This window comes from Dendrobates tinctorius, unplaced genomic scaffold (genome assembly GCF_039654945.1).
Source record: "Dendrobates tinctorius isolate UK_male_01 unplaced genomic scaffold, ASM3965494v1 ptg000014l, whole genome shotgun sequence".
In the NCBI taxonomy this organism is placed as follows: domain Eukaryota; kingdom Metazoa; phylum Chordata; class Amphibia; order Anura; family Dendrobatidae; genus Dendrobates; species Dendrobates tinctorius.
Genome location: NW_027361682.1, coordinates 5549381 through 5575762, shown reverse-complemented (window position 1 = coordinate 5575762; position 26382 = coordinate 5549381). Strand labels below are relative to the sequence as shown.

The 26382-nt window shown below is 46.0% G+C and overlaps 1 protein-coding gene across 1 annotated transcript in view; it reads left to right on the top strand.

The window, feature by feature from the left end:
* Positions 1 to 3751: 3751 nt before the first annotated feature.
* The window catches only part of LOC141073841 (uncharacterized), a 45472-nt gene continuing 22841 nt past the window's right edge, over positions 3752 to 26382 (top strand). Inside the window, exon 1 of the mRNA XM_073561318.1 lies at positions 3752 to 3802. The gene's annotated coding sequence lies outside the window, so the exon portion shown is untranslated. The remainder of the gene's footprint in view (positions 3803 to 26382) is intronic.

The following is a 26382-nucleotide window of genomic DNA, read 5'->3' as shown; positions in this document are numbered from 1 at the left end:
CTAATCTATCCCTGTGTGGCATAGCCAAAAGTTTTACCATAACCAGGTTCCTGGCATCATGTTCCCACATGCTTTATGCATCCATTAGCCCTCTGTGTCTGTACTGTTATACACTTAACGTTATGGCTGGTCCATACAATCAGGGAAACTGTTACCACCCACCTTTCATGTCTACCTCTTTCTTCATAGACTGTAAGCTTGCGAGCAGGGCCCTCATTCCTCTTGGTATTTGTTATAATCTATGTGATTATTGTTATGCTGTAATGTCTACTGTCTGTACAAATCCCCTCTGAAATGTAAAGTGCTGTGGAATATGTCGGCGCTATAGAAATAAAATTTTTTATTATTATTATTATTATTATTATTATTATTATTATATATAGGGGGACATATGGGAGGTGCAGACTATAAATGGGGGTGCATATGGTAGGTGCAGGCTATATAGAGGGGTACATATGAGAGGTGCAGGCTATATATAGGGGTACATATGGGGTGCAGGCTATATATAGGGGTACATATGGGAGGTGAAGTCTATATATAGGGGTACATATGTGGGTGCAGGCTATATAGGGGTACATATGGGGTGCAGGCTATATATAGGGGTACATATGGGGTACAGGCTATACATAGGGGTACATATGGGAGGTGAAGGCTATATATAGGGGTACATATGGGGGTGCAGGCTACATATAGGGGTGTATATGGGAGGTGAAGGCTATATATAGGGGTACATATGGGGGTGCAGGCTATATATAGGGGTACATATGGGGTGCAGGCTATATATAGGGGTACATATGGGGGTGCAGGCTATAACCCGCTCTCGACCCATCCTGCACAAACAACTACAGACCAGTCTCCCCTTCATCTCTAAACTTTTGGAGCACCTAGTTTACTCCCACCTTACCCATGACCTCTCCACTCACTCCCTCCTAGACCCTTCACAGTCCGGCTTCCGCCCCCTACATTCGACTGAAACTGCACTCAAAGTGACCAATGACCTTCTGACAGCAAAACGTAACGGTGACCACTCTCTGCTCTTCTTTTTGACCTTTCTGCAGCTTTTGACACTATTGACCACCATCTTCTACTCTCTAGGCACAAGTCACTAGGCATTAAGGACACTGCTCTCTCCTGGTTCTCTTCCTATCTTTCTGACCGTTTTGTTCTCTGGCTCTATGTCATCTCCTCTTCCTCTCTCTGTCGGGGTACCTCAGGGCTCAGTCCTTGGCCCCCTTCTCTTCTCTCTCTACACGGCCCCAACTGGACAGACCATCAACAGATTTGGCTTTCAGTGCCATCTTTATGCTGCTGACACACAACTATATACGTCATTCCCCGACCTTACCCCTGCTGTACTAAAGAACGCCAGTTGTTGTGAATGGGCCACCAGAAAATCAGAGAGGTTGGTAACTAAGCGGATTGCAGAGCCCTGATCCTATCCACACAACTAGCAGTAGCCATGGAGCGTACCTACGATGCCCTAGATGCCTTGGGACAGCCGGAAAGCTAGCTAAGCCTAAAGCAGGAAAGGGGAAATCTAAACTGCCCCGGAGCAGACCCCAAAGGAATAGATAGCTCCCAAACATATATTGTCGGGTGAGACAAGATGAGACACAAACGCAGGCAGAAAAATAGACTGAGCAAATGATGGGGCCCAAACTGACTAGACAGGATAGGAAAGGAAAGACACTGTCTGCAATCACGCAAAAAATCCAACACATCTGATGTACAAAAAACCACCGAAGCCACACGACTTCGGCCCCACTATATCAGCACTCCGGTATGAACTGGAAGCAAAGCAAAAGAGACCAATATAACAGGGGACTGAACAAACTGACACAAGCAGTAACATATGGAGCGGTGGTCCAGCACAGCCCCCAGCAAGAGCAAGCTGAACCCGCACAACAAGCATAGACAAAACCAGATCAGATGCAAAGGATTAGCAAATGAATCACTTAGCTGAAGAATGCAGGAACAGGCCAGGAGACATCAGACCTCTAAATGCACAGGAAAGCAATCACCAGCAGGGATTGCAGGAAGTCTGCAGAGTTAAATACTCCAATCCGTAACCCCAGATCTCCATTTGTCATCATCACCACCAGGTGGCAGACATCTGTCAATCTGGCCAGCTCCACTACCTCCAGTAACCACCGGAGGGAGCAGGGTAAGCTTCTGCTCAGAAGTCTGAGCCAGGGAATTCACAACAGCCAGTGACTGTCTGTCCGCAGTCTCCAACATCATGTCCGCTCTCTATCTGAAACTCAACCTCTCAAAAACTGAACTTCTTCTGCTCCCGCTGTCTACTAACCTCCCTAAATCTGACATTTCCCTCTCCGTGGGTGGCACCACAATAACACCCCAGCAGCAGGTGCGGTGTCTGGGTGTTATGTTTGACACCAATCTCTACTTCACCTTCCATATCCAATCTCTTGCCCACTCTTGCTGCTTACACCTAAAGAACATCTCACCATGGAAACAACAAAAACCCTCACTGTAGCATTGATCCAGTCTGCCTGGATTACTGCAACGCTTTATTAATTGGCCTCCCCGATACTCGACTATCCCCTCTCCAGTCCATACTTAATGCATCGGCCAGGATCGGCCATCTGGCTAATCGGTACTCGGACATGTCCGCTCTTCGCCAGTCCATACATTGGCTGCCCATTCATTATAGGATCCAATTCAAAGTACTTGTTCTCACCAACAAAGCTCTCCACAGTGCAGCACCCCTACATCTCCTCCCTCATTTCTGTCTATCGGCCTAACCGACCGCTGCGCTCTGCAAACAACTTTCGACTAACCTCTGCACTAATCAGTACCTCCCACTCCCGACTCCAAGACTTCTCCCGCGCTGCGCCAATCCTCTGGAATGCTCTACCCCAAGAAATCAGGACTATCCACAATTTGCATAGTTTCAGGCGCTCCCTCAAAACACTTTTGTTCAGAGCGGCTTATCACGTTCACTAATCACAGTTATTCTATGTGTAAGTGTGCGTGTGTAGCCCATTCACTATCTCCATCCATCCCTCACTCCCTCAAGATGGCTGGACCATCATTGTAAATACGCCATTGTAAATACACACCTGTACTCTGTACCTCCCCCACCACATTGTAGATTGTAAGCTCTCATGAGCAGGGGCGGCTTATTTTGCTTTAATTATTGTATTGTTAACGTTGTTACTTATGACTTATGTCTGGGACTGTTAAACTGTAAAGCGCTGCGGAATATGTTGGCGCTATATAAATAAAGATTATTATTATCATCTAGGGGTACATATGGGAGGTGAAGGCTATATATAGGGGTACATATGGGGGTGCAGGCTATATATAGAGGTACATATGTACATATGGGAGGTGAAGGCTATAAATGGGGGTTGCAGGCAATATCTAGGAGTACAAATGGCGGTGCATGCTATATGTCGGGATACATAATGAGAATGCAGGCTATGTACGCAGCACATGGGATGCAGACTGTAAGTGATATAGAAGATCTCCACTGAGAGGCTCCGATATTGTAGGGACCTGAATGGGGAGAAGATGATGATGGAACATCATAAAGATCCATGTAAGAATAAGAGAAATTTATTACTGAGGAGGAGAACGTCGGAGGGGATACACAATCTCCAGCACCTACCTCCACTCACAGAGCCGCACACTAGATATATGACTGTTCTGCGTGCACAGGACCTGTGATGATGTCACAGTCATGTGATCAGTCACATGGAGGTGAGGACCCAGACTCCATTTTGCAGGAAGTGTAGCTTGGGACACTATATAAGAGAAGAGTCTGCGCTGGTGACAGGTAATGAGAGGGCAGGGAGTGTGTGATGGGGGAACAGGACTAAACCCTAACGGGCTGAAGGGCGGGGGCTCTCTGACCCCTAGAATATACAGCGGAGCCTGAAAGGTCGGGAACTCTACAATTTTCCATATTTCTGGATAAATTTGACCTGAAACTTCCTCACATTATCACACAAGTCCTGAATGTATAAATCCTACATGGAACGAGACAGAAAAGTATAAAGACTAGCGATGATCGAGTAATAAAATGCCCGAGTGGAAGTCAATAGGAAACTAAAACATTTTTCCAGAAGACCCTAAAGAGGGCTGGGGGGCAGGAAAGTCACTGAAATGGATGAAAGCAGCACTCGAATGGGAACAGCATGGGGAAGAAGCAGCTCTGACTCCCGGGTCGCTGCTGGGAACAATGTCGTTACAGTATTACGCCACTTTTACAGACTGACAATAAAACATACCAAACCGAAGATAAAATGAGTTTTGCAGGAAAAAATGTTAGGAAACATCCTTTCCTGTATAATGACTTGTGTACAAAGCAAAATTAAAATGAGGGGGAAAAAAACCCACCTCCTCCAACCCTTAATAGCCGTTCATCTCTCACCGTATTTTCCCGTTGCCTATGATTACAGTAGATGACAGTAGAGGGGGAAATAAAACTACACCAATAGGTAGTTACCGGTATATGTAATATTAACATTTTACTACCTTATCTGGGCATGTGGTGTGTGTGACCATTTCAGATACATCCTGTTTCATTTATGAAACTAGCAAAACCTATGCAGACGGTACTAGAATTGCCAAAAATAAGAAGCAAGAGGGTTTCCGATACACCATGTATTAGACATAAAGGAGGGCCTCATACACATTCCGTTAAAATTGTTAGGCAATGTGACTCCTAGACGCAAAGCCTATGCACTGCATTACACCCTGGAAGACAAAAAAATTGAAAGCGTACCACATGATGACTCTCTACAATTGAGTGATGCTTATTGGTCCTCTAAGAATTTGGAGAGAGTGATGCATAATGGCCCTCTAAAGGTTTGTAGACAGTGACTATAATGACCCGGATGATCCTACATTTGTGTTGGCTTTAAGCTCCCCTGCTGTCATCCCATGAGGTTGAGAATTATGAGCCTATCCAGATCTTGTTCATTTTGAGTGAGGGCTGCCTGATGATCTTTTGTAAATTTTGAGTGAAGGCTGCATGATGACCCTATAAAGATATTGAGCGAGGATCACAGGATATTTGTAAAAAAATTTGTGTGAGGGCTGCATTATGACCCTATAAAAATTTTGAGTGAGAGCCATCTGATGACTATTGATACAGTGGAAGAGGAGGAGGGCAAGAAAAAGAAGAAACCATGAACCATATACCCTTTTATGGGTGGGAAGGGGTGCATGGGAATACGCCAAAAGGGGCACATTTGAATTGGCTTTATGTTCCGCTGCTGTCATCTGGTGGGGTGGAGAAGTCTGGGCCAATCCAGGCCTTGTCCATTTTGGTAAGACTCAGCCTGTCAGCATTTTCAATTGACAGGTGTATGCACCTATCAGTTATTATGCCCCTTCTGGCACTAAAAACCCACTCTTGTCAAAATGCTAGCGGCAGGGTATTCCAGCACCTCCAAAGCGTAGAGGGACACTTCATGCCACAGGTCCATCTTTGAAACACAATAGTTGTACAGCACAGAGGACGCTGGTACAGTCGGCTAGTTTACTCCTTCACCATCTTTAAAAATATTTCCATCCTTCTCAGACCACCCCACGCATCAGGGCCTGGGAGCTGAATCTAATGAAACTGTCCCTGACCTTTAATAATGTTCCCCTGCCTCTGTTGAACCTGGTGTGTGTCTCCTTAATTTCTCCTCCTTGATTGCTCAGGAATCTATGACCTCTGCCGTCAGGATTTTCAGATGTGAATTTTTGTACAAATTATTCTACTACGGCCTTCTGGTATTGTACCATTTTATCAGCCCTCTCAGCCACAGAAAGGAGAGATGGAAAGTTTTTCTTTTAGTGTGGATCAGAAAGGGTAAACAACCAGTGTTGGCCAAAATGCATATGACGCAAGGGTCACAAAAAAGGCATCGGGACATAAAATCAGCCGTGTATGCGAGACTCCTAAGGGGTATGACTTCTCTGTCCCTACCAGGAAGAAGATTCTCCGTCTCCTCCTCCTCTTCAGTTCATCCATGCTGAACAGACGGGATGAAGCTAGTGTAGGTAGTACCGTTTGTAGCACAGGCTGAGAAGATAAGATGAGGCTGGCCTGTGTTGTATCACCCTGTGTACTTTCTTCCTTCATCTCCACCTGGTCCACATGCAAAGATTCCATTTTAATTGTGAGAAATGGGCGTTTGAGTAGACAGAGTGTCATGATCCCAGTGCAGGTTTTGACCTGCACATCAGGGTTTAATGTCTTGAGCTAAGTGCAGGCTTTGACCTGCACGCCTGGGGTTAATTATTGTGGCCTCTCTTTGGTTCAGGGAGAACTTTTTATAGCCCTGAGAAACTCCAATCCCTGTCAGTCATACTTTTGCCTTTGGCTGAGTGTGTTGACCCCTGTGTGCCTGTTTGTTGTCCTCTAGCTTGCTTATATGGTTCTGATCTGGTTCTGTCCCCCGTTGTGAGTTTGCCTGTTGATTCTGTACTGTATATCTGCTTCTCTGGTTTCTGACTTCTTGGCTACGTCTTGACTATCCGTTCTGTCTAGCCCTTTGGTAATTGTCGTGCTATCTCGTGTTTTGACCCCGGCCTGATCTGGTTTATGTCCCTGTCTATGCCAATTAGTAACTTTGTCCTGTAGTTACCATTCTAGGAGTTTTCCTGCAGCTCCTAGCTCTCTGGAGTTTAGGCCATGCCCCCAGCAGTTAGGTGCTTCAGGTCCTTCGGGTCTGAAGCACGCATCTTCTCTGCTGCTGCCCACTCCACAGGTATCTCTGAGCACAGTTTGTCTTACTCAGGACACGCGCACTGGCTCAGTGAGCAAGTGCAGTGCGGTGTTCCTGACATTATAACTGACTGTGAACTTTTTTTTTTTTTCTTCTCTTTCACTTCTGCAGCATGGACCCATTGCATGCCTTATCTGAGCAGGTGAAATGCTTGACTCAGTCGTTGCAGAAGCTAAGTTTGGAGCACCAAGCTCTGGCCCAGTCCCAACGGCAGGTGGCGGACTCGGTTCAGGGGGAGCTTTCCGCAGGCTTTCAGCAGGTGGAGAATAGAGATGTCATTTTAGTCCCACCCGAATCCCCGGTTAAGTTACCAGATACGTTTGCTATTAACAAAAATGAATTTAGAGCTTTTAAAGAGGGCTGTAAACTCTTTTTCTCCTGGAGACCCCGTTCCTCTGGAGATGAGAAACAGAGGGTGGGGGTGGTTATGTCCCTGCTTAGGGGGTCCCCACAAGCCTGGGCATTTTCTCTTTCCTCTTCTGCCCCGGAGAGAATGACTGTGGATGCATTTTTTGAGGCCTTCGGGCTTATTTACGATGAGCCCAATAGATTGCGTTTGGCTGAGGACAAGGTGATGAGTGTCTGTCAGGGGAAGCACTTGGCCGAATTTAGACGTTGGGCAGCCGAGATTTCTTGGAGTGATGCCGCCCTTCGGGGGCTGTTCCATAGAGGCCTGTGTGAACGTCTGAAGGATGCCCTGGCACTCCATCCTCCAACTGACTCCCTGGAGGATGCCATGACTCAAGCGGTTTGCATGGATCGCAGACTGCGGGAAAGAGGTGTTATGCAACTTGAAACATCATTATTCTCCAGTGGAGTTGAGACCCGGATTCCTCCAGTGACTATGGAGGTGAGCGCTGTCACCTGTGTTGAGAAGGAAAGAAGACGCCACCGGGAGAAATAGTTGTGCTTTTATTGTGGGGAATCTGGACATTGGAAGAAGGACTGCCCCTCCTGTCCATCATCTTCCAACGTGGCGGGAAACGACTAGGTCTGGGTAGTAGTTGAGGAGGCTACCCAGACCTTCAGGTACCTTTTCCTCACTTGCAAAAATTGTGCTTTGGGTGGAACTGGAACTTGGTGATGGTCCTGTTCAGACTACCGCCTTTGTTAACTGTGGCTCTGCTGTTAACCTGATTGATGCCCGGATTATGACTCTTAATAAGATAGGGACAGTCAGGCTTCAGGATCCTGTTATACTTGTGGCAATTAACTCGTCCTCTCTTACCCGGGACGGTATCTGTTTCAGGTCTGAACTTTTTTCTCTGAAAGTGGGTTCCACTCATGTGGAAAAATTAACTTGTCTTGTGTTAGATAACTTGCCTGCAGGACTGGTACTGGGGATGCCTTGGCTACAACGCCATAATCCTACCATTGATTGGTGACAGAGGAGATCACTCAGTGGGGATATAAAGATAAATGTTGTAACCTGGGGCCTCTTGTTAACTCTGTTAAAACCGTATCTGTGCCGTTTGTCGGTCTGGAAGGTATTCCGGAGTACCTGAAGGATTTCGAAGACGTATTTTCTGAAAGTGAGGCTGAGGCGCTGCCACCACATAGACCCTATGATTGTGCCATTGATTTAGCACCCGGAGCCAAGTTACCTAAGGCTCGATTGTTCAATTTGTCTGGGCCTGAGCGCCAAGCCATGAAGGAGTACATAGCTGAGAGTCTCCGCAAAGGGCATATCAGGCCTTCTGTGTCACTCGTGACAGCAGGGTTCTTCTTTGTGAAGAAGAAAGATGGTGGTTTGCGGCCGTGCCTCGACTTTCGGGAACTTAACAAGATAACGGTTAGGAACACTTATCCACTTCCCCTCATCCCAGACCTATGTAACCAGTTATCTGGGGCCCAATGGTTCTCCAAATTAGATCTCCGGGGGACCTACAACCTGATAAGGGTTCGGGAAGGGGACGAGTGGAAAACTGTGTTCCTCACATCAGAGGATGCCCCCGCTATTTTCCAGAACTTTATCAATGTTGTGTTTTCTGACCTGATAGGCCGTTTTGTTGTCATTTATTTGGATGACATTTTGGTGTATTCCCCGGACAGTCAGTCTCACTTACAACATCTCCAGACAGTTCTCCAGAGATTCAGGGAGAACCACTTGTTTGCTAAATTGGAAAAATGTTCATTTTTTGTGTAAGGAAATGTCTTTTTTGGGGCAGATTGTGTTAGGAGTCGGATTCCTGCGTTTACTCAGCAGGGATCCAGATCCTCACATTCTGCACTCTCCTTCTATTTTTCCACTGCAGAGGAGATTGCAGAGGAGATTGCCTTGCAGCAAATCTCTCCTGAGGCTAAGTCCTTCTGTCCTCTTACTGGGCATGCTCATGGGACGATCTCCCATTGGAGATCGGGAGTCATGTGCTCAGGTCCCGCTCCAGTTCGCATTGGTCCATCTCAGAGATCTGAAGACATGCAGAAGGTCCCGGCTGCTATAAAAGGCGCGCATGGCTATTCCGCCATACGCTAGTATAGTCATACTTTCTGCTGTGTGTATGAGGACAGATGCATGATTCTGGTGACTGAGGCTGGTTTCACATTTGCGTTTTTTAGCGCTGGAAAAAAACGCTAACCTGCGCATGCGTTTTTTCCCCTATCTTTAACATGGGTGCGCATACTTGCGCGCTTGTAAGCGCATGTATGCGATTTTCATGCGCTGCGTTTTTTTGGGGTGTGCGATTGGATTTTCCAGACGCATCATGTTGCATTTTTTGGCCCTGCAAAAAAGCGCATGCGCACATATGCGCACGTTTTGCGCTAAAAAGGGCCATTATAGCCTATGGATGCGCATATGTGCGCACTGGCATGCTCATGTAAGCGTTTTTTTGCATATGCGTTTTTTTTTTTTAACCATGGAATTTAGGGGTTTGAGTTAGAGTTAGGGTTAGTTAAGGGGGTTTAGGGTTAGGGTTAGGGTCAGGGTCAGGGTTAGGGTTGGGTTTTGGGTCAGGGTTAGGGTTTAGTATGGTTTGGTTAAGGGTTAGGGTCAGGGTTAGGGTCAGGATTAGGGTTAAGTATGGTTTTGTTAAGGGTTAGGGTCAGGGTTAGGGTTAGGGTTAGGGTCAGGGTTAGGGTTAGGGTTAGGGTCAGGGTTAGGGTTAGGGTCAGGGTTAGGGTTAAGTATGGTTTTGTTAAGGATTAGGGTCAGGGTTAGGGTCAGGATTAGGGTTAAGTATGGTTTTGTTAAGGGTTAGGGTCAGGGTTAGGGTTAGGGTTAGGGTTAGGGTCAGGGTTAGGGTTAGGGTTAGGGTCAGGGTTAGGGTTAGGGTCAGGGTTAGGGTTAAGTATGGTTTTGTTAAGGATTAGGGTCAGGGTTAGGGTCAGGATTAGGGTTAAGTATGGTTTTGTTAAGGGTTAGGGTCAGGGTTAGGGTTAGGGTTAGGGTTAGGGTTAGGGTCAGGGTTAGGGTTAGGGTTAGGGTTAAGTATGGTTTTGTTAAGGGTTAGGGTCAGGGTTAGGGTTAGGGTTAGGGTCAGGGTTAGGGTTAGGGTCAGGGTTAGGGTTAGTAAAGTCATGGTTTGGGTAGTGTGAGGGGCCACCTAAAAATGTTGGAAAAAAACGCAAACGCGGTAAAAACGCGCTAAAAACGCATACAAACGCATAAAAACGCTGCGTTTTTTTCATGCATGCTCATAAAAATGCTTGAAAAAAACGCAGCAGTTGTATGCTTATGTATGCGTTTTTTCAATGCGTTTTTTTGCGGGAAAAACGCGCTGCAAAAAAAAGCAAGTGTGAAACTAGCCTGACTCATTTGAAACCCCTTCCCTCTGATATTACGCATGTGAACAGGGACTGAGTTAGTTTCAGTGCCAGCGCTCCTTTGCTTCAACTCGCACAGCTGCTAGCATCCGACATTGCGCTTGCGCCTTGCCTTTGTCATTTGGCGGCAGTGTCCACGCCGCGCTGCAGTAGCAGCCTCCTTTGCGTTTGCAGTTGCAGCGCCGCACACACGGTAGGCTGTTATGATTAAGTCACCGTAGGAGGCAAAAACAGAAATGCTAGCTAAGTCCAGAAAACCAGAGAAGTTGGCAGCTATCGGATTGCAGACCCCTGAACCTATCAACACAACTAGCAGTAGCCGTGGGGGGTTCCTACGATGCCCTAGACCCCTCGATCACAGCCGGAGAAGTAGCTAGGCCTAAAGAAAGAAAGGGGAAAACTAAACTGCCCCAGAGCAGACCCCAAAGCAATAGGCAGCCCCCAACATATAATGACGGTGAAGCAAGATGAAAACACTAACACAGGCAGAAAGATATACTGAGCAAAGACGGGGCCCAATCTAGCTAGATAGAAAAGGACAAGAAGGCTGCTGTCTGCAATCCGAGAAAAACCCTATGAAAATAAGAGCCAACAGACTGACAGTGAAAAAGGCCCTGAAGACGCTAGGCTTCAAAAAAGCTATGTCAGTACTCAGGAATATTCTGAAGACAGAGCTACAGGCAAAAGGAGATTCAGCTCACCCCAGCAGGGAATGGCAGAATCCAGAAAAGCAAGGAAAACAAAAACAAAACACTAATGCAAACAGGCAAAGCAGAAAAACTTAGCTTAGAGGAGCAGGAATCAGACTGGTGTCCTAGAAGTCCACAGAGAAATCACCCGCAGGGCAGAAGGGCGTCGGCAGCCTTATATCCAGTCCGTGACTCCACTCAGCCAGTCATCCTCATCAGGTTCAGGTGCCTGATAATCAGGCTCATTACCTTCCTTCACCAGAATAGGGAGTTCACCAGACCTCAGTGACGAAGGGGAAAATGAACTCACAACAGTACCTCCCCCTTGAGGAGGGGTCACCGAACCCTCAACCACGCCACCAGGGTGATCAGGGTGAGCCCGATGAAAGGCACGCACCAATCTTTTGGCATGAATATCAGAGGCAGAGACCCAGGAATTATCCTCCTGACCATAACCCTTCCACTTAACCAAATACTGGAGTCTCCGTCTAGCCAGACGGGAATCCAGTATTTTCTCTAGCTCATATTCCATGTTACCTTCAACCAATACAGGGTCCGGAGGTGCCACCCCAGGAACAACTGGTTCAACAAACCTCTTCTACAAGGACTTATGGAACACATTATGGATTTTAAATGTGACAGGAAGAGCCAAACGGAAAGAGACCGGATTAATAATCTCCAAAATCTTGTAAGGTCCAATAAATTTAGGCTTAAACTTAGGAGAAGCCACCTTCATAGCAATATTTTTTGATGATAACCACACCATATCACCAATCTTAAACTGGGGACCAATGGTCCTATGTCGATTGGAAAACCGCTGGGCCTTTTCCTGGGAGAGAGATAACTTATCCACCACTTGGTCCCAGATCTGGTGCATTCTCTCCACCACAGTGTCAACACCTGGGCAGGCAGAAGGCTCCACCTGCCCTGAAGAAAATCGAGGATGAAACCCAAAGTTACAAAAAAAAGGTGACATCAAAGTGGCAGAACTAGCTCTATTATTTAAAGCAAATTCGGCCAAAGGCAAAAATGAAACCCAATCATCCTGATCATGGGAAATAAAACATCTCAAATACGACTCCAAGGTCTGGTTTGTTCTCTCTGTCTGCCCATTGGTCTGAGGGTGAAAAGCAGAGGAGAAGGACAACTGAATTCCCAGCTTGGAACAGAAAGTCCTCCAAAATCTAGACACAAACTGAAATCCTCTGTCAGATACAATGTTCTCAGGAATCCTGTGCAAGCGAACCACCTGTTGCAAAAACAGGGGCACCAACTCAGAGGAAGATGGCAACTTAGGGAGTGGTACAAGATGAACCATCTTAGAGAACCTATCGCAAATCACCCAAATAACAGTCATTCTTTGAGAGACCGGCATATCAGAGATGAAATCCATTGAAATATCGGTCCATGGCCTCCTGGGGACAGGCAAAGGCATCAACAACCCACTAGAACGAGAACAAGATTTAGACCGGGAGCAAGTCCCACAGGACTGCACAAAATTCCTGACATCATAAGACAAGGTGGGCCACCAAAAAGAGCGACTCACCAGATCTCTAGTACCAAAAATACCTGGATGACCAGCCAATGCAGAGCAATGAACTTCAGACATCACTCTCTTCTTCCACTGGTCAGGAACATACAACTTTCCACTGGGACAACGCTCAGGTTTGTCCTCCTGGAACTCTTGCAGAGCAAGTCTCAAATCAGGCGAGATGGCAGAAAGAACTACCCCTTCGCCTAAGATGGTAGCAGGCTTGGTCACCACAGGAGAATCAGCAAAGAAACTCCTAGAGAGGGCGTCTGCCTTGACATTCTTAGTTCCAGGAAGAAAAGAGACCACAAAATCAAAACGTGTAAAAAACAAGGCCCACCTAGCTTGTCTAGGGTTCAAGCGTTTAGCCGACTCTAGATAAACCAAATTCTTGTGGTCAGTGAGGACCACAACTTGATGTTTAGCTCCCTCCAACCAATGTCTCCACTCCTCAAATGCCCATTTCATGGCCAACAGTTCCCGATTCCCCACATCATAGTTACGTTCAGATGGAGAGAACTTTCGGGAAAAGAAAGCACAGGGATTCATTTTAGCTGTTACAGGATCCTTTTGGGACAAAACAGCTCCTGCACCAATCTCAGAAGCATCCACCTCTACCTGGAACGGGAGTGAGACATCAGGTTGCCGCAAAACCGGGGCGGAGGTAAATCTTCGCTTCAGCTCCTGAAAGGAAGCAACAGCCTCCGGAGACCAATTCAACACATCAGCACCCTTCTTAGTCAGATCAGTCAATGGCTTGGCAATACTAGAAAATTTTGCTATAAATTTCCGATAAAAATTAGCAAAACCCAAAAACTTCTGGAGGGCCTTCAAAGAAGTGGGCTGAACCCAATCATAAATGGCCTGTACCTTGGCCGGGTCCATTTCAATAGTTGACGGAGACAAAATAAATCCCAAAAATGAAATCCTCTGTACTCCAAAAAGGCATTTCGATCCTTTGACATACATGGAATTCTCCCTCAAGATCCGGAACACAGTCCGAATATGTTCCACATGAGAATCCCAATCCTTGGAGAAGATCAAAATATCATCCAGATAGATAATCAAAAATTTATCGACAAAGTCTCGAAAAATATCGTTCATGAAGCACTGGAAGACAGAAGGGGCATTAGTGAGCCCAAAAGGCATCACCAGGTACTCAAAATGTCCCTCCGGAGTATTAAACGCCGTCTTCCATTCATCCCCCTGCTTAATGCGGATAAGATTATACGCCCCCCTGAGGTCAAGCTTGGTAAACCAGCAAGCACCTCTAACTCTAGAGAATAGATCCGAAATCAGGGGTAACGGATACTGATATTTAATAGTAATTTTATTGAGGGCACGATAATCAATACAAGGCCTTAAAGAACCATCCTTTTTGGCCACGAAAAAAAACCCGGCACCTAAGGGTGAAGAGGATGGTCTAATATGACCCTTCTCCAACGCCTCCTTAATATAGGACCGCATAGCCTCGTGCTCGGGTAAGAAAAAATTGAAGAGCCGACCCTTGGGAAATTTACACCCCGGGCTTAGTTCAATTGCACAGTCATAACTCCTATGAGGAGGCAAGGACGCAGACTCATTCTCACTAAATACATCATAAAAGTCCGCCAAATAGTCAGGAACATCATGCGACTGAGGAGAGGTGGAAAAAAACGGAGCCTCACTAAAGGTACACCGACAACCCCAACTCACCACAGACACAGATTTCCAATCCAAAACTGGATTATGAATTTGCAACCAGGGGAACCCCAGAACAACGGCATCATGCAGACCATGCAACACCAAAAATCTGCAATTTTCTTGATGGTCTGGGGCGATCCGCATGACCACCTGGGTCCAAAACTGAGGTTTATTTTTAGCCAAAGGAGTAGCATCAATCCCCCTCAAAGGGATAGGCGTCTGCAGAGGTGTCATCGGAAATCCACAACGTTTAGCAAAATCCAAGTCCATTAGGTTTAGCGCTGCTCTCGAATCCACAAAAGCCTTGGCGGAAAATGTGGACAGGGAGCAGATCAGAGTAATTGCCAGAAGAAACTTAGGTTGAACACCACCAACAGAAAACGTGTGTGCAAAGCGTTTCTCTCGTTTAGGACAAACAGAAATAATATGCGAGGCATCTCCACAGAAAAAACACAGCTTATTACGCCTTCTGAACTCCTGACGTTGCGCCTTAGGCAAAACTCTATCACATTGCATAGGTTCAGGCGTCTGTTCAACCGGTGGCAACACCCCTCGTGCAATCCTGCTTTCACGTAAACGCCGATCAACCTGAATGGCTAATGACATAGAATCGTCCAGACCAGAGGGAACAGGAAATCCCACCATAGTATCTTTTACGGCTTCTGACAAACCCTTCCGAAAGAGAGCAGCCAAGGCATTATCATTCCAGGTAGTAAGGACCGCCCACTTTCGGAACTTTTGACAGTACAACTCTGCAGAATCTCGACCCTGGTTCAATGCCAACAGGGTCTTTTCAGCCTGATCAATAGCATTAGGTTCGTCATACAACAACCCCAAAGCTTGAAAGAATGCGTTCACATTAGTCAGAATAGGATCATCTGGTTTCAAAGAAAACGCCCAATCCTGGGGATCGCCACGCAGCAAAGAGATGACAATTTTAACCTGCTGCGCGGAGCTCCCTGACGAGTTAGGCTTCAAGTAGGGATAGGCGAATCTACTCGTTAGGACTCGTTACTCTGCGAGTAGTAGGGGACTCGCAGGAGTCGGTACTCTGCGAGTTTCCAAGCGATTACTCGCACAGTAACGAGTCCAATACAAATCAATGGCAATCCTAGTTTTTTCAGAGTTTAATACAAGCAATCCTAGTTTCTTAGCGATTTTGTGTCCCCCTAAAGACACAAAATCGCTAAGAAACTACAATTGCTTGTATTAAACTCTGAAAAAAAAAAAATTGGAGTCTTAGCGATTTTGTGTCCCCCTGCTGACTAGTGTTGAGCTTTCCGATTGGCTGCCGAAATGACGTCATCATGATGCGCTGTCTGTGCGCATCATGATGCGCCGTCAGTTCGGGCCCTCGGGGGGGCTGTGCCGACTGTCCGGGGGTCTGTACCGGCCTGCCGGTGGTCTGTGCCGGCCTGCCGGTGGTCTGTGCAGGCTCCGGTGGTCTGTGCCGGCCTGCCGGGGGGCTGTGCCGGCCTGCCGGTGGTCTGTGCAGGCTCCGGTGGTCTGTGGCGGCCTGCCGGGGGGCTGTGCCGGCCTGCCGGGGGGCTGTGCCGGCCTGCCAGCGGTCTGTGCAGGCTGCGGTGGTCTGTGCCGGCCTGCCGGGGGGCTGTGCCGGCCTGCCGGTGGTCTGTGCAGGCTCCGGTGGTCTGTGCCGGCCTGCCGGTGGTCTGTGCAGGCTTCGGTGGTCTGTGCAGGCATCGTCCGATGGGACTACAAGTCCCATCGGGCGATGCCTGCTACCATGACAGTGATTGACACATTAGCCAATGATGGGACAGTAGTAGTCCCATCATCCGGCTAATGTGTTGAATGTAAAAAAAATAAAAATAAAAAAAAAATTACATGCTACATACATGCTACATACATACAACATGCATACTACATATATACTACATGCAACATACATACTACATACTACATGCATACTACATACATACTACATACATACAACATATATACTACATATATACTATATATACTACTTGTAACATACATACTACATATATACTACATGCTACATACATGCAACATACATACTACATACATGCTACATACTACATGCATACTACATACATACAACATATATACTACATATATACTATATATACTACATGTAACATACATACTACATATATACTACATGCTACATACATGCAACATACATACTACATACATGCTAAATGCATACTACATACATACACTACATGCATGCAACATGCATACTACATATATACTGCATATATACTACATGCATGCAACATACATATATACTACATACAATACATACATATAGACATACAGTACATATAACATAGAGTACATACTCACCGTCACTTGTCACTTTGATCCCCGAAGCCATTGTCGTCTGAGGAATAAATATCAAAATAAAAAAACACCAATATACTTACCCCGATCCGCAGAAGTCCACGAGGGTCCCACGTCCATCTTGCGTGGAGAACAGCAGCATCAGCTGATGCTACCGTTCTCTACGGGCTCCAGGAATACAATGACGGAAGATAGGTATCCTTCCGCACTGTATTCCTCCACCACTTTAAAAAAAAAAAAAAAGTCCCTAGTCTCACTTTATGCCATTGCTGTGTGGAAAATTCCCACGCAGCAATGGCATAAAGTGAGACTAGGGACTTTTTTTTTTTTACAGTGGTGGAGGAATACAGTGCGGAAGGATACCTACCTTCCGTCATTGTATTCCTGGAGCCCGTAGAGAACGGTAGCATCAGCTGATGCTGCTGTTCTCCACGCAAGATGGACGTGGGACCCTCGTGGACTTCTGCGGATCGGGGTAAGTATATTGGTGTTTTTTTATTTTGATATTTATTCCTCAGACGACAATGGCTTCGGGGATCAAAGTGACAAGTGACGGTGAGTATGTACTCTATGTTATATGTACTGTATGTCTATATGTATGTATTGTATGTAGTATATATGTATGTTGCCATTGTCGTCTGAGGAATAAATATCAAAATAAAAAAACACCAATATACTTACCCCGATCCGCAGAAGTCCACGAGGGTCCCACGTCCATCTTGCGTGGAGAACAGCAGCATCAGCTGATGCTACCGTTCTCTACGGGCTCCAGGAATACAATGACGGAAGATAGGTATCCTTCCGCACTGTATTCCTCCACCACTTTAAAAAAAAAAAAAAAGTCCCTAGTCTCACTTTATGCCATTGCTGTGTGGGAAATTCCCACGCAGCAATGGCATAAAGTGAGACTAGGGACTTTTTTTTTTTACAGTGGTGGAGGAATACAGTGCAGAAGGATACCTACCTTCCGTCATTGTATTCCTGGAGCCCGTAGAGAACGGTAGCATCAGCTGATGCTGCTGTTCTCCACGCAAGATGGACGTGGGACCCTCGTGGACTTCTGCGGATCGGGGTAAGTATATTGGTGTTTTTTTATTTTGATATTTATTCCTCAGACGACAATGGCTTCGGGGATCAAAGTGACAAGTGACGGTGAGTATGTACTCTATGTTATATGTACTGTATGTCTATATGTATGTATTGTATGTAGTATATATGTATGTTGCATGCATGTAGTATATATGCAGTATATATGTAGTATGCATGTTGCATGCATGTAGTGTATGTATGTAGTATGCATGTAGCATGTATGTAGTATGTATGTTGCATGTATGTAGCATGTAGTATATATGTAGTATGTATGTTACATGTAGTATATATAGTATATATGTAGTATATATGTTGTATGTATGTAGTATGTATGTAGTATGCATGTAGTATGTAGCATGTATGTTGCATGTATGTAGCATGTAGTATATATGTAGTATGTATGTTACATGTAGTATATATAGTATATATGTAGTATATATGTTGTATGTATGTAGTATGTATGTAGTATGCATGTAGTATGTAGCATGTATGTAGTATGTATGTTGCATGTACAGTATGTAGCATGTAGTATATATGTAGTATGTATGTTACATGTAGTATATATAGTATATATGTAGTATATATGTTGTATGTATGTAGTATGTATGTAGTATGCATGTAGTATGCAGCATGTATGTAGTATGTATGTTGCATGTATGTAGCATGTAGTATATATGTAGTATGTATGTTACATGAAGTATATATAGTATATATGTAGCATGCATGTTGCATGCATGTAGTATATATGTTGTATGTTGCATGCATGTAGTATGTATGTAGCATGTATGTAGTATGTAGCATGTATGTAGTATGTAGCATGTATGTAGTATGCATGTAGTATGTAGCATGTATGTAGTATGTATGTTGCATGTAGTATATATGTAGTATGTATGTTACATGTAGTATATATGTAGTATGTATGTTGCATGAAGTATATATGTAGCATGCATGTTGTATGTATGTAGCATGTAATTTTTTTTTTTTTTTACATTCAACACATTAGCCGGATGATGGGACTACTACTGTCCCATCATTGGCTAATGTGTCAATCACTGTCATGGTAGCAGGCATCGCCCGATGGGACTTGTAGTCCCATCGGACGATGCCTGCACAGACCACCGTAGCCTGCACAGACCACCGGCAGGCCGGCACAGACCACCGGAGCCTGCACAGACCACCGGCAGGCCGGCACAGACCACCGGAGCCTGCACAGACCACCGGCAGGCCGGCACAGACCACCGGCAGGCCGGCACAGCCCCCCGGCAGGCCGGCACAGACCACCGGAGCCTGCACAGACCACCGGCAGGCCGGCACAGACCACCGGAGCCTGCACAGACCACCGGCAGGCCGGCACAGCCCCCCGGCAGGCCGGCACAGACCACCGGCAGGCCGGTACAGACCCCCGGACAGTCGGCACAGCCCCCCCGAAGGCCCGAACTGACGGCGCATCATGATGCGCACAGACAGCGCATCATGATGACGTCATTTCGGCAGCCAATCGGAAAGCTCAACACTAGTCAGCAGGGGGACACAAAATCGCTAAGACTCCTATTTTTTTTTTTTTCAGAGTTTAATACAAGCAATTCTAGTTTCTTAGCGATTTTGTGTCAGCAGGGGGACACAAAATCGCTAAGAAACTAGGATTGCTTGTATTAAACTCTGAAAAAACTAGGATTGCCATTCCCCATTCATTAACATTGGACTCGCTAGACTTGCAACGAATAGCGAGTTTCCGACTCGGACTCGTTACAGTCTAGCGGTTCCGAGTATTTCAGGATTCGCCCATCCCTAGCTTCAAGGCAAAAAATAATTTACAATTATTTTTGAAACTCAAAAATTTAGATCGATCCCCAAAAAATACATCAGGTGTAGGGATCTTTGGTTCAACAGCATGCGAACGAGCAAGGTAGGCGGAAATTCCCCGCACTTCCGCAGCGAGCTGCTCCACACGATCAGACAATTGCTTTATCTCCATTGAGAGAGAAAAAAAAAAAAAATTCCCCCTACGGCCTCAGAGATATAGAGGAAAGAATATACGCACACCTTTTTTTTCTTTTTTTTTTTTTTTAAAACACAATTCTTTCCTGCTATTGAGTACCCTAGGATCTGCGGTATGGCGGGTGATTCAGTTATGATTGAGTCACCGTAGGAGGCAAAAAACAGAAATGCTAGCTAAGTCCAGAAAACCAGAGAAGTTGGCAGCTATCGGATTGCAGACCCCTGAACCTATCAACACAACTAGCAGTAACCGTGGGGGGTTCCTACGATGCCCTAGAACCCTCGATCAGAGCCGGAGAAGTAGCTAGACCTAAAGAAAGAAAGGGGAAAACTAAACTGCCCCAGAGCAGACCCCAAAGCAATAGGCAGCCCCCAACATATAATGACGGTGAAGCAAGATGAAAACACTAACACAGGCAGAAAGATAGACTGAGCAAAGACGGGACCCAATCTAGCTAGATAGAAAACGACAGGAAGGCTGCTGTCTGCAATCCGAGAAAAACCCTATGAAAATAAGAGCCAACAGACTGACAGTGAAAAAGGCCCTGAAGACGCTAGGCTTCAAAAAAGCTATGTCAGTACTCAGGAATATTCTGAAGACAGAGCTACAGGCAAAAGGAGATTCAGCTCACCCCAGCAGGGAATGGCAGAATCCAGAAAAGCAAGGAAAACAAAAACAAAACACTAATGCAAACAGGCAAAGCAGAAAAACTTAGCTTAGAGGAGCAGGAATCAGACTGGTGTCCTAGAAGTCCACAGAGAAATCACCCGCAGGGCAGAAGGGCGTCGGCAGCCTTATATCCAGTCTGTGACTCCACTCAGCCAGTCATCCTCATCAGGTTCAGGTGCCTGATAATCAGGCTTATTACCTTCCTTCACCAGAATAGGGAGTTCATCAGACCTCAGTGACGAAGGGGAAAATGAACTCACAACAGTAGGCCTAGACGGACGTAGTGCCGCTGTCTTGGGCTACTTCTGTGACCGTATACCGTGTGTGCGTTTTTTAATGAGTTCTGTGACTACAACAGGCTCAGTTATTTGTGTTTATACTTTTGGCATCTACGCAAGTTTAACGGAGATTGCTCTGCACACCTGGGTGGAGTTTAACCCTGTGTGCAATTCCGCCATATTGCTCCTGCCACCACTTAGCAGCGGTTATTTCACCTTCTGCACGGTGGACCCCGAGCGGCGAACGCACTTTATTCATATTTTTATATAGTGCGTTCCGCCGTTCCTAACAGATTGTATCTTGTGAGAGGTTTCGTATGGACCCTAAGAAGGTGCTGGCAATCGCAGACTGGGTTCAGCCTCGTGATCTCAAGGGGCTCCAGCGCTTCTTGGGAACTATTACCGGATATTCATTAAAGGTATCTCTCAAGTGGTTAAACCACTCACAGATCTTACCCAGAAGGGGGCTGATGTAAAAAATTGGTCGGAACTCGCTAAGGAGTCCTTCTCAGCTCTTAAGAAATGTTTCATGTCCGCCCCGGTGTTGGACCAGCCAGAACCGTCCAAACCATTTATCGTGGAGGTGGATGCTTCTGAAGTAGGGGTGGGGGCAGTGTTGTCCCAGGGTCTGGCCACCCTTACTAATCTCAAACCCTGTGCCTTCTTATCCAAGAAGCTCTCATCCACCGAGAGAAACTATGATGTAGGCAATAGAGAACTTCTTGCGGTCAAGCTGGCATTCGAAGAATGGAGGCACTTTTTGGAAGGGGCAGCTCACCCTATCACTGTTATCACTGATCACAAAAATTTGGCATACCTTGAATCTGCTAAGAGGCTTACTCCTAGACAAGCCCGTTGGTCACTTTTTTTTTTCACGCTATCAATTCTCCATTACTTTTCGACCAGGGTCCAAAAATGTTAAAGCGGATGCCCTGTCCAGAAGTTTTGACCCGGTGTCTCCCCCCGAGCCGCCGTCCTCCATTCTTCCCCCAGGGGTGGTAGTGGCGGGGGTCTCATCAGAGTTGGAACAAGAAATTTTGAGGGCTCAGTTCCTAGCTCCGACGACCAGGCCAGGGGATAAAATTGTTTGTTCCAGATTCATTGCGGCCTAGACTTCTGCAGGAGTTTCATGAGTCTAGGCTGAGTGCTCATCCCAGTATCACAGCCACTAGAGAGGCAGTAGCCAGGGTTTTTTGGTGGCCTTCACTGGGGTCCGATGTCAAGAAATTCATTGCTGCTTGTGGAGTCTGTGCCCGTTCCAAAAGCTCGCATAACCGGCCAGCTGGGGAACTCATACCTTTACCGGTTCCTGATAGGCCATGGACTCACCTCTCCATGGATTTTATTACCGGTCTTCCACCTTCCAAGGGCAATACTGTGATCTGGGTGGTGGTGGATAGGTTTTCAAAGCAGGCCCATTTCATTCCCTTGGCAGCACTACCCTCAGCAGAAACATTGCCAAGGTTGTTTGTGAAGCATGTGGTCCGATTGCATGGGGTACCCCTGAATGTGGTGTCTGACAAAGATGTGCAGTTTGTGGCCAAATTTTGGAGGGCATTCTGTATGAAATTGGGCATCTCACTTTCCTTCTCGTCGGCATATCACCCAGAGAGTAATGGTCAGACGGAACGCACCAATCAATCCCTGGAACAAATTCTCAGGTGTCTGACCTCCGCCAGACAGTAGGATTGGTGTGATGCGTTACCGTTGGCAGAATTCGCTTTTAACAACTGGGTGAGTCAGTCCACCAACATGTCCCCATTCCTAATCAATTATGGGTTTAATCCTCATTTTGGGGAGTTTTCACGAGTGGATTCCGGTTGTCCAGGGGCAGATGGGTTCGTCCAACGGTTAAAAAACCTCTGGGCTGAAGTCCAGCGTAATATCTCTCGGGCCCAGGGGAGGTACAAATATTTTGCTGACAAAAAGAGGGCCACGGGACACATGTATCAGGTGGGGGAGAAGGTTTGGCTTTCCACACGTAACATCAACTTGAAGGTACCGTCAGCTAAATTGGGACCAAAGTTCATTGGTCCGTACGAGATTGTGGAGATAGTCAATCCGGTGGCATATAGGTTGCGTCTCCCCGCCTCCTTAAAGATATCTAATGTGTTCCATAAATCTCTGTTGAAACCCGTGGGGTCTGTCAAGGAGGACTCCGAGTCTGTTGTTTCTCCAGTGTTAGTGGAGGGTCACTTGGAGTATGAGGTCGGACATATTGTGGACTCTCGGTGGATGCGCCGCTCTTTGCAGTACCTGGTCCACTGGAAGGGATATGGACCGGAGGATCGCTCATGGGTCCCTGCTCACTCTGTACATGCAGATCGCCTGGTTTGGGCTTTCCATGCCAAGTACCAGGGAAGCCTGGGGGTCCAGAGGCCCCCCGTTGAGAGGGTTGAAAGGGGGAGTACTGTCATGATCCCAGTGCAGGTTTTGACCTGCACGTCAGGGGTTAATGTCTTGAGCTCAGTGCAGGCTTTGACCTGCATGCCTGGGGTTAATTATTGTGGCCTCTCTTTGGTTCAGGGAGAGCTTTTTATAGCCCTGAGAAACTCCAATCCCTGTCAGTTATACTTTTGCCTTTGGCTGAGTGTGTTGACCCCTGTGTGCCTGTTCGTTGTCCTCTAGCTTGCTTATATGGTTCTGATCCGGTTCTGTCCCCCGTTGTGAGTTTGCCTGTTGATTCTGTACTGTATATCTGCTTCTCTGATTTCTGACTTCTTGGCTATGTCTTGACTATCCGTTCTGTCTAGCCCTTTGGTAATTGTCGTGCTATCTCGTGCTTTGACCCCGGCCTGATCTGGTTTATGTCCCTGTCTATGCCAATTAGTAACTTTGTCCCGTAGTTACCATTCTAGGAGTTTTCCTGCAGCTCCTAGCTCTCTGGAGTTTAGGCCATGCCCCCAGCAGTTAGGTGCTTCAGGTCCTTCGGGTCTGAAGCACGCATCTTCTCTGCTGCTGCCCGCTCCACAGGTATCTCTGAGCACAGTTTGTCTTACTCAGGACACGCGCATTGGCTCAGTGATCAAGTGCAGTGCGGTGTTCCTGACACAGAGAAGCTGGATGGTTACACTTATTATGGTGGCATTGCCGCTCACCATCTTGGTTGATTACTCAACATTTTGGAGAACCTCACAGATGTAAGACATTCATGGCCACACATCATTTGTTATCTGCAGAGGCTGACTGGTATACCGATGGGCATGTTGTGGCTGGTATTCAAGTACTGCCCTCAGATGCTCACAAAGCCTTGCCAAAATATGTAATGTGGACTTCCAGAGCGCAATTATATCACACACTAGTTGTTGAGCTGGCACTTGCAAGCGCTGCTATAGCACTGTCAGGTTGGTAGCAGCTCTAGCTGACTTATGGAAATGGATACATGTGGCATACCTTCACAAGTAGCTCTGGCAAATCTGAATCACTAAGTTGAGCATGTGAGCCAGGAATGGTATGTACAGCTCTGGCAAAAATTAAGAGACCACTGCACAGTTTTATAAAAATCAGCTTCTCTACATGTCTGACAGCCACTACATTCCAGTGTCAGTTGAATTCCAACCCGACTACACCTCATTCTACTTAATGTGCTTCTGATTAGGTGATCACCAGAACCAAATATTATTTAATGAAGGAAAGTATAAAAATCCTGCTGTGGTGCTCACAATCATCTTGCAATAGGACAAGCTGCATGGCAAATCAAGTGCTGATAATAACCTAAAAGTAATAGGAATTAAAAAAAATAACTTTTAACCATCCAAAGGAGTTGAAAAGAAAAGTCTTGAGTGAGGAAAAGAAGGGCTCAATTCTGACTTTACTAGCAGAGGGATACAGTGAGCGTCATGTTGCCTTCATCCTTAAATTTCTAAGACGGCAGTCCATTATAGCAAGGTCAAGCAGCAGACTTTGGGGACAACAAAGATACAGACTGCCAGAGGGCGAAAACGACTCTCCACTGACCGGGATGGCCGTCATCTTATTCGAATTTCACTCAGCAACCGCAGGATGACATCAAGTGACATACAAAAGGAATGGCAGCTGGGGTGAAGTGCATGGCAAGAACAGTTCGTAACAGGCTCCTAGAGGCAGGGCTCAAGTCATGTAAAGCTAGAAAAAAACCTTTCATCAATGAGAAGCAAAGGAGAGCCAGGCTGAAGTTTGCCAAAGACCATAAGGATTGGACCATAGAGGACTGGAGTAAGGTAATCTTCTCTGATGAGTCTAATTTTCAGCTTTGCCCAACACCTGGTCATCTAATGGTTAGATGGAGACCTAGAGAGGCGTATAAGCCACAGTGTATTGCATCTGCTGTGAAATTTGTTGGAGGATCGGTGATAATCTGATGATGCTTCAGCAAGGCTGGAATTGGGCAGGTTAATCTTTGCGAAGGACGTATGAATCAAGCCGCATACAAGGTTATCCTGAAAAACAATTGATTCCTTCATCTCAGGCAATGTTCACCAACTTTGAGGACTGGTTTTTGCAGCAGGACAATGCGCCATGCCACATATCTAGGTCAATGAATATGTGGATGAAGGACCACCATATCAAATCCTTGTCATGGCCAGCCCAATCTCCAGACCTGAACCCCGTAGAAAACCTCTGTAATGTAATCCAAGAGGAAGATGAATAGTCACAAGCCATCAAATAAAGAACTGCTTAAATTTTTATACCAGGCATGGCATAAGGTCACCCAAAAGCAAAGTGAAAGACTGGTGGAAAGCATGACCAGACACATGAAAGCTGTGATTAAAAATCATGGTTATTCCATAAAATATTGATTTCTGAACTCTTCCTGTATTAAAACATTAGTATTGTTGCTTCTAAATGATTATGAACTTGTTTTCTTAGCATTATTTGAGGTTTGCAAGCACTGCTTTTTTTTGTTCTTTTGACCATTTCTCATTTTCTGAAAATAAATACGAAATTTAGTGCTTGGAAATTCGAAGACATGTTGTCACTAGTTTATAGAATAAAAGAGCAAGTTACATTTTACTCAAAAATATACCTATAAAGAAAAAAATCAGACAAACTGAAAATTTTGCAGTGATCTCTTAATTTTTGCCAGAGCTGTATATGAGCTTGCCAAGTTCCAGAGCCGCCACCAGGTTATGGCCATTATCACACACAACCATGCCTGGTTGTAGATCCAGTGGTGGAAGCCACATATCTGTCTGGTCTCTTATATCTTTCAACAACTCTGCAGCGGTGTGCTGTTTACCACCTAAAAAAATTAGTTTCATCAGAGCCTTTTGTCCCTTCACTGAGGGAGTGCTGCAGTGTTTCCAGCTTGTAACTGATACAGATGACAATTCGGAGATGGAGGATGAGGAGGAGGTTCAGGAGCTGATTGAAGAGGTGAAGAAAAACACGATGGATCTAGGGCCCTCAATTCTCAGCTTCGATAGCACGTGTGCTGTCCCAGGGTCTGACCTGGTCCCGGCCTCCTTTAGGTTCACCCAGTGTGCCATCAGGTAAATTGCACGGGTGATGTTATTGTGTAAGGCGCGGGTGGCACACTAGGAAAAATAGTGCTGTCATGAAGTAGTGGAAACTCTTGGTGTCCACAATCTTAAACAGCAACATTACCAGGGCAAAACAGTTT